The following is an 11,090-nucleotide window of genomic DNA, read 5'->3' as shown; positions in this document are numbered from 1 at the left end:
CAACTGCTTTTTTGTCTCTGATTCTACAAAAATCACTTCAGAGTAGTCTTGTTTTGAGGGTAATTATTGGGAATTTGATTTGGAATGTTTTCTCTCATTGGCATTCCATGTGTCATTAAGGCCATCATGAAAAATGGTGCCGAAGTGATCCGTTTCCGGATCAGGGCGTAGCGTGCCGTATCAGTATCACAGATTATTAACTTTAGAAGTCCAGGTCCAGAATATTCTTTTACGCATATTCTCCGACCCAACTACAGGTGTCATATTCTTTCACACATCACACACACTCAGAAAGACAAGACAAGCCAAGCCTTGACAGGCAGGCTAAAGATGGCAGTAATAATGAATGATTAGAGTGATGTCATCATGTCTTACTGAGGGGATTAGCTGAAGTTTATCCTTTGACAGGAAGAACAGGAACCGTCTCATTTGGATCAGAACTTCAGGGGTCCAGTTCTGCACCGGACTGACAGGACACAGAGGAGAGTTCATTACCACCCGAGGCAGTGGAGGAGTTAAAAAACAGAGAGTCACTTACTAACTAAGACTCTTAGGACATTCACAGACTCGGGCGTGTTGACATTGTCCACATGTCAGTCAACATATCACTTAAAAAGTACAAATGTTTGTGTGAATATAATTGGGTTTTGAACTATAAATACACATAATACACACTTAAATTCCCCACAATCCGTTGGTCAAGAAGCTCAGTGGATATAAAGATTATGGAGGACAAAGATGACCAAAGTATCTTTTCCAATTGAACAGCTGAAAACACCTTGAACACCTTGAACTAGGTCATTTGGCAATTTGGGGATTCAATTGGTGGATGAAACTCCACTCCATTCTGACACCATCCAACCCAAACTAGATAAATGCGGAGCATTCAGGTTAAGTAGGTCAGGGGGAGAGGAGGAGACTCCTGGCCTACCCAAAGGTGCTGTCCTCCTGCAGTATCTGGGCCACCAGGCCCTGCTTCGTGCCCACATAGCAGAGACCCTCCAGCAGCTCCAGGCTGTCCAGGAAAAACTGACGATCCACCTGTAGATGCGCAGTTGGTCATTTACACATTTATATGTTGGTCATTTACGACAGACTTTGATCCCAACTGACTTTCAAAAGGGAGGTATACTGCACATAAATTACAGGGGAAAAAAAAGAGAAAGAAAAGTGGTTTGGAAAAAAAGCATGTGGTGTTTGGTCAGGATGTAGGTGCCAGATAGTGAAGAGAATAGAGAGCTTTTTATGTGTAATACCTGCACAAAAATGTCATCTGCCGCGTATGTGGCCATGACGCCCAGGCCACGGAACTCCTCCTCAGTATAAACGCCAGTGTACATGTTCTACAAGGGTGGGAAGATGGAGAGAGATAGAGATGACAGGAGACGACAGACTTTGCATGCGTTACATTATTTTGAAGGTTGAGTGTAAACCAATAACTACATAAGTGGTTTTCAAAGTACTGACCCCCCCTCCCCCCCCACTTCTGGCGCCCCCCTTCACACACTTTTTTCAAAGCCCCCCTTAAACCACCTTGGGAGAACACACACACACAAATACACGCAGACGGCAGCAAATTAATCAAATGTCAAATGAATCGAATATCTGTAGATATTTTCATCACCTTGAGGCATTCTGATGCTACTGCACATTCACACACACACACACACACACACAAACACAAACACACACACACACACACACACACACACACAAACACAAACACACACACACACACACACACACACACACACACACACACACACAGAGTAATACTGACCAGCCTCTGCAGCATCTTGTCCACCAGCAGCAGCTGTTTAGTGGTGGGCAGCAGCATGAAAAACCGTGGTTCCTGCAGGACCATCCTCCTGAGGTCATCCATCATGGATGAAGGGAACTTTTTAATGGTGCTCACACTGAAAACACACACACACACACACACACACACACACACACACACACACACACACACACACACACACACACAGATAAACAGGTATTTCAAAAATACATCTTATTGTGTAACAGTTTCTTCTATTCAAGTAACATTACCAGGTTAAGCTTAAAAATATATGCTCTTATCTTATCTTCAGTTTGCTTTTAAAGTCATGCATGTCTTTATGTATGTATGTATAAGCCAAGATTGCACCACAAACTCACGGGAGGGACAGAGCAATCTGGGCTCCAAGCTCTCCCAGCAGGTCAGAGAAGAAATCAAACTGGTACAACTCATCAATGATGCATTTTTTCTACAAGGAACACACACAAAAAACAATACGTTTATTAATATGTTTACAAACACAGTAATACAATTCAAAATAGACTGCACATCTCCACATGTAACGACTCTATGTAGTTTAGTTGTATAGTCGATAGTGTACCGCTTTAGATAGATAGATATAGAGCAAAAGACAGCAGTGCAGTGTTTGCCATGGGCCTAAAGTCAAGTGTCTAAGAGTGCCTGTGCTGAATGTAGCTTGAGAGGAGAGAGTTCATAACACCCTATAAAGGCACAAACTAACTTCACGAGTGTGTGTCGCTATCATCGTAAGTGTGTGTTTACCAGTGAGGTGTGCAGGGGCACAGGCTGATCTCGGAGGAAGTGCAGGACCTCCAGCATGGAGGCCAGGGAGGGTGTGACCTTTAACATGCGGTTCATGGCACTACAGCTCACGCCTGGTGCTATGGTACCTAATTGCCTGAAAACACACACACAAAGGCTATCATAACGATATTACAGACTCACACACGCACACGCACAAGCACACACACACACACACACACACACACACACACACACACACACACACACACACACACAAACACACAAACACAACCACACTCAACTATCTTACAGCTCATGCTTGGTATGGTACCTCATAGCCTAATACACACACACACACACACACACACACACACACACACACACACAGGGACAGGTCAATACAACATCAGAGACAATGCATAAACAACAGAATCATAAAACCTCAAATTTATAACCTCACCAAATATTGTGTTCTATTTGTAAGATAGATACATTTAAAAAAAAATCTGAAATGTATCCTGTGTTTAAAGACGGGTAGTGTATTACTGCAAATTTGTAAATAATGTGTGCCAAGCCAGAGAAGAATGTGTAAATATAAAATAAGGAGATACTCACATGAAGTCCTGGACAGACATGACATACTTCTGCTGCTTCTGTGCCTCCTCAAAGAGAGCGATGGCCTGGAGTGGGAAACACACTGCCTGAATGAGTCTGGGATTTAAGATGCAGAGAAGCGCTGTACCTGTTAGGTGTCTGAGGTAGCATGCACTACCAGTGACATACACAAGAGGGCAGGCAACTTCAAGGGAGTGGGTATTCATTCGCCAGGTTTGGTCGGGCACCTGCTGCTGGGCATACAGTTATACTGCAGAACAATCAATTCGTTTTACTTCCACGGGCGAATCAAGTCAATTAAGTCAGATCTTTCAGAGAGAAAATATGGATGAGACAATGTGTGAGTGTGTGTGTGTGTGTGCACGTGTGTGTGAAATGCGTACACGTGTATGTGTGTGTAAGGGTACAGCTCATCAATAGTCCCTTTTCAGGTAGTTTACAAGTGATTGTATAGGGTGCTTTTCTAAAATGTTTATTTATTAACACATTTTGAGACATTTGTGATGTTTCACGTCCAAGAAAGATGTCGTTCCCTCAATGCAGAGAGGTTTCTTTGGCTTTGATGAGGTGTATTCAGCCTCTCTCTGCCTCTAACAATAGAGGCAAATATGTCAATTTGCTTTGAATCATTCATCAGTGGCAAGCCATTGTAAATGTACCAATGTTCATAGTGTTTTTCATTAATTTACCCACCACATGTAACTTGCACCAAATTTACAACAGCGTCCCTGAGTTTATGCTCCATACTGCCCAATGCATATCAACCCCGAACTTAACCATCTATCAAATGTATAAATGTTAGGAATTGCTCATGTTGCTGACTGCATGTTAGGGATTGATTCTGAAAAAGGCCTAACTCAGAATTTCACAATGACTGACGCTGCAGGTGTCTTTTCATTAGTGTTTGATAGACTGTGTAAGAGTGTCTTTTGTTATTCTTCTAGAACGGTCCCCGGTCAGACAAAGGCCGTCCTCAAAACCTCAGGATAATTGAAGGTGAGGATGTCTCACTGCTGGCGTGCAGGTGTATTTGCGGTTGCGTTGGACGGTTTGTTTACAGACTCTGAGGTTAACACACGAGAAGCATCTCCTCTCCGTAGTAAATAATTGAGTGGTTCACCAGACACGTGTCACTCATCTCTATTGTAGGACAGGCTTAAGAGTCCGATCATAATAAAAGATAAAATAGTCACATCCACACCCGCACCCACAACCTTATTCAAGGCTGACACCTCCTCCCAGATCATATCTCTGTTGGAAACGTGATGACGTAAGGACGACGCTCAGACTAAACTCTGTTTGAAAAAAAAAACATCCAGTAAAATTCCACTAACCAGTGTGCTTCAGTAACTTCTGTACAAATGCCCAGCTGCTAGAGCAGTGGTTCTTAACCTGGGTTCGATCGAACCCCAGGGGTTCGTTGAGCCACTCTCAGGGGTTCGGCAGGGGTCAAGACACACGCAGTATAGCCCGGTTCACACTAGCAATGTCAGGCCGTTTTAATACATACCTACGTTTTGAAGAAATCATATTTTATTTTTCAAATTACGGAGGGTTCGGCGAATGCACTGATGAAACTTGCAGGGTTCAGTACCTCCAAAAAGGTTAAGAACCACTGTGCTAGAGCCTGGCTCCAGTGACAACTACCATCAGGGCTCGACTTAAAATTACTGAAAGGTGCAAAAGTGGTTTATGTTATCAATAATGATGTCAATAATGTCAATAATGATATCTATAATGATAGTAGTACACAAATGTTGACAGTTGGTCCTATGTTTATTTGAGGTGTATTTATGCATTTGTTGACATGTTAGACCAGTAAACAAATACATAAAAGGAGGCTGATATAGATAAATAAAATGATAATGAATAAACGTAGAAATGATCCCAGCCAGCAGTCAACTGTTTCCGTGAATTCGTGTTTTACCCAAATCTTAACTGAGTCTTTCCTCTTGGCCACAGCTAAACAAGCTAAAGAAAATGAATGGGGAGAGATCTGTAACCCCTCATTGGACGGTCAAACAGACATCTAAAGTACATCACGTAAATCCAAGTTTAAATCTGGCATCAAATGTTTTCCCTAATTGCAACCTCAAATAAGGCTAAAAAAGACTTCATTCTTCGTGTTGACTCGCTCACTGCGCATACAGCGATTTTTGTGGGGGGGGGGCTATTGTTATGGTAACGTTGAAAATAAACAGAATGTTCAGGTGAGGTAAAACATCAGTTATGCCCTTTCCAAAGTGATTGGCTCTTTATATTACAGGGCAGGACTTCCACTGAGAAATCCGCCATGTTTAGAATTACGTTAGACCCCAGACGTCTCAGGTTTACCTGCTGGGTGGTCCAGGCCCTCGTGCCTGCGGACGTGATGTTGCTGATGAGGCGGGATTTGCGGGGGAGCATGCTCAGTAAGGGGGTGCTGGACAGGAAGGGCTCCAACTTATCCAGCCAGCTTGTCACCTCAGGGGAACCCTGACAACAGAGTTCAAAGGTCATAAACAACAAAACGATTCTTTAAAGGCACCCAGTGCAACTTTCGAGGCTTAGAAATAAACATTCAATTTCTAGTCTTTTTTACACGTAGTACGTTTCAATAACTCCATACCATTACATGTCGACATTCAAGGAGCAAAGATGAGACGTCGTTGTGTGGTGAGAACTGACAGAAAATCGTAAACAACAACAATCGCCGCAGGATTCCAGTCAATGGAAAAATGGCCTCTCCCCACCAGCGATTGTTGTTGTTTACAATTTTCTATCAGTTCTCACCACACAACGACGTCTCATCTTTGCTCCTTGAATGTCGATATGTAATGGTATGGAGATATTGAAACTTACTACGTGTAAAAAAGACTAGAAATTGAATGTTTATTTTTCGAGTCTCAAGCCTCGAAAGTTGCACTGGGTGCCTTTAAGGTTCTACACACTTAGGAGAAGTGTGATAAACCTAAAAAATATCTGTGTAAAAATCAGATGCAACTGTTTTTGTAAAATCTAGTTTTGTACGTTATTTTTGATGACCTGGAGTTGAGATACATATTGCAAAATGCTCCAATGAGTCTACAAGACTCATAATATGTCTAGAAGGCTTAACATTTAATATAATTTTACACATATTCCAATCAGCTTGTTTTGTGAGAACTGCATTATAAGTGAACATGAAGGTTACCACTTAAATCAGAAAAGCAACCAACAAGCAGCAGCACTGAAGCAACACTTGGAAGCAACCAGTAAGAACTTTAGCCGTACAACATCCTGCACAAAGTGTTATAAGAAGTACTCCAAGCCCCCAGCAGGAATCACAGTCACACACACACACACACTTCTGTAATGATGTAACGATGGAGGGGTAGCAGGCTGGCATTGGCGGCAGCAGCAGCAGTAGCTGGGTTAAGAAGTCAAACTGGGACGGTGCAATGGAGCAGGAACTCAGATCCTGTTACACAGGCAGATACGGAGGTGTGGAGCTCCACACGCAGAGCCAAAGGTGTCAGTGCGCCCAGGGCGCTGTGCCATGGTGTCCCACATCCAGCTGGCACACACAGGCACACACACAGGCACACACACAGGCACACACATGCCCGTCTGTGGAGGTGGCCTGAATGGACACACCTGAGAGTGCCAAACGTATTCCCACCTCTGAGCCAATAACCCATGCTATACATTCTCTCTTTTTCACACACACACACCTACACAATCATACACACACACACACACACACACACGCACACACACACACACACACACACACACACACACACACACACACACACACACACACACACACACACACACACACACACACACACACACACACACACACACACACACACACACACACACACACACACACACTCACACACACACACACACACACAATCACACAAACACTCACACTCACACTCACACACTCACACACTCACACACTCACACAATCACACACACACACACTCACACACAATCCAACACACATATGCATGCAAACCTGCGCACAAACACTCACGCACACACTCTGTCATACCCAGAGTTTAGTGGTGATGGCGTTGGCCTGTGGGGGGCTGAGGACGTGCTGGTGGAGGCTGATGTTGGGCAGGGCAGAGAGGAGACTGTCGGAAGGGATCCCCCAAAGGGTCTCCACCCGCACGCCGCTCACCAGGGAGCCCAGGGCAGACAGGCCCCCCGGCTGCGTCAACTAGGGAGGGGAGCAGAGACAAATAAACAAAACAAACAAACAAAACAAACAAACAAATAGGAATCAGTAAGCACTGATCATAAGTTGGTCGTTGACTCATCTCACAACATTAAGGAATGCATGATTGCAATAAACAGACAATAAATGGCCAGTAGTTTGCACTGTTACTTAAAACTACAATAGGCTTGAATAATACAATATTTTTTTCAGATGTCTAAAAACTGTTTAAACATTATTTCTATTTCTAATTAATACTTTCCTCAAGAGTGCAAGTGTGAATGTGTGTGTGTGTGCGCGCGTGCGTGTGTCTCTTTGGGTATGGCAGTTGTAAATAGTTGCAATACTTCTTCATTGCCTTCTATGCCCCTAATGAACTGTTCATCTCTCCACAGTAGTTTGGCACAGTGCTTTGTTGGATAATCACACGGGCAAATCCATAAATCTCAGTTTGGGTGCCGTGTCATGCATGTATAGACGAGATAAGACTGTGTGCGAAGTGTGAAGTGTGTTGTCCTTGATTAACCCCATACTGGCACAGACTGGGCCCACAGCCAGCTGGCTCAATGGACCCTGACACACACACATACACACACACACACACACACACACACACACACACACAGACAAACTGAGACACCCATACACACGCATATAGAGGAAGCTGTGGAATCAGACACCACTTCCAGCACTCACACACACACACACACACACACACACACACACACACACACACACACACACACACACACACCAACACACACACACACACACACACACACACACTCAGCACCATTGCTCAGAACCAGAACAGGTCTCTTTACCTACCAAAGAGTCACACAAAGAAACACAGACTTACACTGACAGTGGTGGACAGCTTGTCCACAATGACACCTGCCTGGAAGGACAGACAAAGGAGAACACTGAAAACCAGGTTAACATGAGAGGAATCACTTTACTGGTATGATGAATGAAAAACACAAATACCTCTAAGCACCAATGATGCGCAGGTCTACTCACAAGCGACCTGAACTCCCCCCATGCTTTGATTCAACCTGACTGCAACTCGAACAGCTAATATTAAACAATGCTAAAAGCTATCATTAAACAATGCTAACGGCTAGTAATAAACAATGCTAACAGCCTTGGGACATTTACCGAGTCAAATACAAATACTTAAAACACTTCACTTTTCTTTGTTGTGTCTTTGTACAGATTAGTTTGATATTGCCTAAAGGCTAATATCAATATTTAAACAATAGTCATTTACCGAGTCAAATACAAATATTTCACCCACTCTACTTTTCTTTGTTGAGTCTTTGTACAGGTTAGTTAAATATCACCTAAAGACTAATTTAGCGAGTGAAATACAAATACTTCACACACATCAGACACACTTTCTTTGTCGTGTCTTTGTACTCTCCCGTTCTCAGCTTTTCTCATCTCCACTCATGCAGTTGCATCTTCTTGTCAATCTGTTAGTAAATTACGATTGCTTAAATATCGATATTAGTCTTTATCTGCTGAAATGTCATCTTGACTGACCCGCTGGAAAATGACTGAATGTAATTGAAAGCATTTTTGCTTGACTTGTAAAGTTGTAAGGATCAGCCCACACATCCCTGCCTAGCTCACAGGTTTACTTGAAGGAGAACAGACACAACTACAAGACAGACAGTAGGAAAGAAAGAAAGAAAGTAAGAAGGGAAACATGGAAAACTAACTCAGAGAAGTGACAAAGAAAGAAAAAGACTGGGAGAAAAAGAGTGTATTGTTATATTTCCTGAGACAGCCTCTGTAGCGACAGATGCAGAGCAGGACTTAAGACGACAGCCCAGACCCTGATGATGCTCACTCAAGCGCATCAAGCCTCAAGGTAAAGAAAGCACCACCCCCACTCATACTCTCACACACACATACTGACCTATTCATCTCGGTTCACTTCCCTCGTGACATCCCCACTCTTAACCCGGTCTACCACCTGTCCCTGTACCCCAAGTCCAAACCTCTCACCGCCCTCCACTCTCCAGTGTCCCATATGGAACGGAAAACATCTTGTTGTAATTTCACTTCATTCTTGCTCATTTTCTCACTTTCTGCAGCAGTCGTATTATACCCCACCATGATATATGTCTACTTTAAAGCTCATACAATCAAATTTTCTCTTAAATGAATTCAAATAACCTTGAGGGCTTGACGTTTGTGTTTATAATCAATATGACTTTCCCCCCCTAAACTTTGCATTATGGAAGATGATCAGACCTGTAGATTCTGTATTTTAAGAAACCTTCCCCATTCTAGACAAATAAGTCAAGACAGGTGTTACCGGTGTTCAATGGAGTCAAGGTGTGTGTGTGTGTGTAAGCTGAGATGAGATGGTACCTGAGCAGGTGAAAAAGGTACAGATGCGAGGGAGGGCAAGGCAGAGTCAAGCTGTGATTGGCTTAGTTTGGACAGGAAGTCTGTTCCGAGCTGAGGCAGGAAGTAAGAAAGCTCAGAGAGGCTTTCTGCGCTAAGGGTGGAGGGAGAGCTCAGGTTGGACGCCGTTAACATCACAGTAGACACCTGAGACAGAAACAGAGACAGAGTCTCAAACAAACTATAACAAATACAGTATGTACTCTAGTTTGTACATTATTCATTAATACATTATTTCATTTACATTAGTGTACAGTATATTAAGGGTTTCATGCAATTGAATTGAAAAATTGAAAAAGAAGGAAAATAAATGTGATTGATAATGTCATTTTCTTGGGGGTCAGTCTATAATAGGGGGTCTTCAGTGTGTCTTGGAGTTGCCCCGGGGTATTTGGGAAAGTGGTATTTATGGGGTGATGTATTTTGTGGAGTATTTTGTTGTGTGTGTGTGTCAGGAGTTTTTTTGTGTGTGTGCAGGGTATATTTTGGAGTGTGTCTGTGTGTGTCTCTCTCACCATATTGCTGGGTACTCTAAGACCCTGTGCCACACAGTCCCTCACGTTCTTCTGAATGGCAGTGAAGGCCTCAGTGCCGGCGTACTGCATCAGGTCATTGGGGTTGGCCAGACACGTCACATTTCCCAACCTTGGACACAAAGCAAGACATGAACGAAATATGCCTGAATACTACAGGTAAATATAGTGCTTATCTTCACTTGTTCAAGAGAAATAACAATAAACAAAATGTCCAAAAATAAAACAAAACAAACCAAACAAAATAAAAGACTTGAATGCACGAGTAACAAGAGCAATCCGAGATTTCTGACCTCCAGCAAGGAGGTACACAAATCCGGATCCAGATCCGGATCATCCTGAAATTTTAATGGGAATGTCCCAGGACCAAGATCCACCTCTTGTGAAAATTTCAGAAAGATCCGCCCAGTAGTTTCTGAGAAATCTTGTCCACAGACAGACAAACGGACAAATAAATTAACGGACCCGATCGCATAACCTCCTTGCTGGAGGTAATAACAGAGATACAGCTATAAGTCGTACAATGTTGACAAGCATACCTATTTATCAAGCCATACTTTACACAAAACCAGAAAAATACATCACAGCTGTCAGGCCACCATCAAGTCAGATCAAGCGCATTCATCACACATTTAGGAAAAAATTAGAAGCCTTGAGTGTGTTGACAAACATAGCACAGTGAGACACATTCCTCAACATTAGGCTTGCTTGGCACGACAGATAAACACTACAGCTCTTCCGTTAATTTCTTCATGTGAAAAAATATCATGATTGATGTAACCTTTGA

Source organism: Sprattus sprattus (assembly GCF_963457725.1).
Source record: "Sprattus sprattus genome assembly, chromosome: 6".
Lineage (NCBI taxonomy): Eukaryota > Metazoa > Chordata > Actinopteri > Clupeiformes > Clupeidae > Sprattus > Sprattus sprattus.
The sequence above is the reverse complement of the archived record's forward strand: the minus strand, read 5'-3'. Positions refer to the sequence as shown.